General features: G+C 25.8%; 1 protein-coding gene across 1 annotated transcript in view; it reads left to right on the top strand.

The window, feature by feature from the left end:
* Window positions 1-1936: 1936 nt before the first annotated feature.
* Window positions 1937-2977, top strand: part of LOC136091495 (uncharacterized) — a 16059-nt gene continuing 15018 nt past the window's right edge. Inside the window, exon 1 of the mRNA XM_065819116.1 lies at window positions 1937-2278. The gene's annotated coding sequence lies outside the window, so the exon portion shown is untranslated. The remainder of the gene's footprint in view (window positions 2279-2977) is intronic.

Below are 2977 nucleotides of genomic sequence, written 5' to 3'. Positions count from 1 at the left end.
AGTAGTAATCTTAGCAAACCAAAAAATATGTAGTAAACAAAAACATGCTTGGAGGATGATATTTGGGGTTTAAAAAATGAATTTTTTTAGGTGAGCTTAGGGCTTAAAATATTTATGAGTTTAATATTTTGTGACGTAATAGTATTAGAGACCTCTCTTTATGCAAAGAGAGAATTTAACAAAAAAATTGTTATATTCTCCTAAATTTTTTAAAGTAAAAAACAAAAACTGTTAAATTTAAAGAATAAAAAAATCAAACTTGTTAAATGATTGCTTAGAACACACACTTTTATTATTTATTAAAGATTGCTATACAAAAAAAAATACCATGATATGAGAATTATAAGTTTCTATCCTCCATTCTTCATGTTGAGAACTTTAACTTTCGGTTTTTATCAATTGTATTATTCTTTTGTCATAATTATATATTTTTAATACATCAATCTTATTATTAGTGTGGTTTATCTCCAGTAGCATTTCAATCTTCATTTGATGAAGTTTCTTATAAGTATCTAAAAAAACTTCAAACAACTTTGTTGTTCCTATGATAAAAAAGATTTTTGCCAAATCTGAAAAAATCAAATCGAATGGCCTTCAAAATATAAAAACAAGACTTAAAACGATTTTAAAACGGCATATACTTAACATAGACGTTAGTGTATCCAAATATAATTTTTGAAATTAATATAAAAGTTAAAAATTAAAAAGTTATTAAGACAGCTAAAGCTAATAAAATCTATTTGCTTATATTGAAACATCGGTCAACCTCAAGAAGAGGTGATTCTACGAATAAAATGAGTGGGCAAGGGGAATATACCAACCGACTCCTTAAAAACCCAAAAAACTAAAGTTCATCCGACTGAATTGTGTCTAATACCCGACTAGCCAACTATATTCGTCAAAAAATCGACTGTAACTTGAAAATCAAATTTTTGGGGAAGGAGGGGGGAAGGGGTAAAACACCCTCACTCCTACCTCCACCCCTAAAATTACCTCTGCCTTAAATGTTATCTCTGTTTTGCTGTATTTTGTTTCTAAATTTATCCATAGAAATATTAGAAGTATTATTAACTAAAGAATTTTTGTATTTCTTATTTTATTTGTTTATTATTGTAACTAAAATTTTAAAACGTTTAAAAAATACCAGTTGAACGTGACTCGGTGGTAAGACAACTTGTCTTCTTGCTTGTTGTTCCTTGTTTCGGCCTTCGTACGTTTTGTTGCTTTTTTTTAATTTAATTTATTAATAATCTAGTGCTTTTAAGTTATGACCTTGAATAGTTTACAACTCCCTCATTTTTAAAGCAGAAACATTTCTGGCTTGAACTATTTGAACAGATTTTGACGAAGTTCGGAAAACGCAATTTAAAAAAAGTTTTCAGCTATTTATTTTATGTTTTTAAAATAAGTTTTTTATTTATTAATTTCAAGCATTAGGCATACTATAATAAAAAATATAAATCTGTTTTTATTTTTTATTTTAAAGTATTTTATCAAGCAATTTCGTATTTTGTAAACTTTTTTTAAGTTTTAGCTAATCTTTAATTACACTACGTAATTTTTTTTAAAAACAAAGCGGAGGAGAAACATATAACTTTTTTACAATGTGCAGATGGGAGCTCAACTTTTTTTATAGAATTTTAATTCCTTTTCTATATGTATTTATTCGGATATCTAACTTCCTTCCATCGTATTTTATTCAATTTTTGAATCTAAAACGCGCCTAAAATTAGACTTTATTATTAAAACTATCCAGTAGCTTATTTGTTGAAAAGTTTCATACTTTTTTTTTAAGCAGATGCTATCACTTATACTTTGCTCAAACAATATATACCCAGTAATTAAAATAAGAAATTATAAAAGCAAACAACAAACATCAGACATTATTAAACGTTTAAAAATGTTATACAATATAATTAAAATAAATACAATCGTCATGCGATCGTTTGACTAAAAGTAGATAAACCGATTTTACTTTTATTGTCGCTCAAGATTATTTAAAATTCTTTGGTAATATGATCTCTAAAAAGTGTCTCTGTAATATTGTTTGTTCGGTAAAATAATAAAATAAATTTTCAATCAGTAGTAAACTATTGCATAATCTCTTAATTCATATAGTTTTAAGATAAAAACTATTTGAAAACTGTAATGTGTATTTAATGATGTCATTGGCTTTAATTCAATGAAATCACTAAGGTATGTCACATATCATTTGATTAAAGATTAAAGTTGTTCGAATATTGTTGTTGTTTGGTGTTGTTGCAAAAAACTTAAAAAGGTAAGTGCGTGAAATAAAGTTCTCCGATTCAAATAACTAATTATTTATTTTAAAAAATGTTTTACGTTTATACAAGTTCAGTTTTGTGGTTTTACACTTTCATAAAACTAATACATTTTTTTTTGTTCAATATGTCTTTAAATATATTTTTTGAACATTTACGAGCAAGACGTATTTCTAAACTTTATATAAAAATTGTACATGAGTCAGATCTGACACTTGTACAATTTTTATAAAAAGTTTACACAAATATTAACAAAACAGGAAAAAAAAAATTTTATGCAAATACGCACACATACACCAGTGATTTTTGTGAATATCTTAAAAAATAAATTATTTAAGTTAATAGTGGGTTATTTATAACATTTGTTGTAAGACTGTTATATTTTTTTTATACATCCAGAATAATTTTTTTAATTAAATAAAAAGAGAAGTTTTTAGTGCGAAAATGTGGTCTTAAAGTGTGGTCTTAAAGTGTGGTCTTAAAGTGTGGTCTTAAAGTGTGGTCTTAAAGTGTGGTCTTAAAGTGTGGTCTTAAAGTGTGGTCTTAAAGTGTGGTCTTAAAGTGTGGTCTATAAAGTTGCAATTTGTGTGCTAACTATATGTTGCTTTTGGTTGTGGTTTATAATTTACTTTTGGCCGTGGTATGCAAGTTAATATATAAAAAATTAAATATATATATATATATATATATATATA

This window comes from Hydra vulgaris, chromosome 15 (assembly GCF_038396675.1).
Source record: "Hydra vulgaris chromosome 15, alternate assembly HydraT2T_AEP".
Taxonomy (NCBI): Eukaryota; Metazoa; Cnidaria; class Hydrozoa; order Anthoathecata; family Hydridae; genus Hydra; species Hydra vulgaris.
Note: the sequence above shows the minus strand (reverse complement) of the source record. Positions and strands in the feature narration are given on the sequence as shown.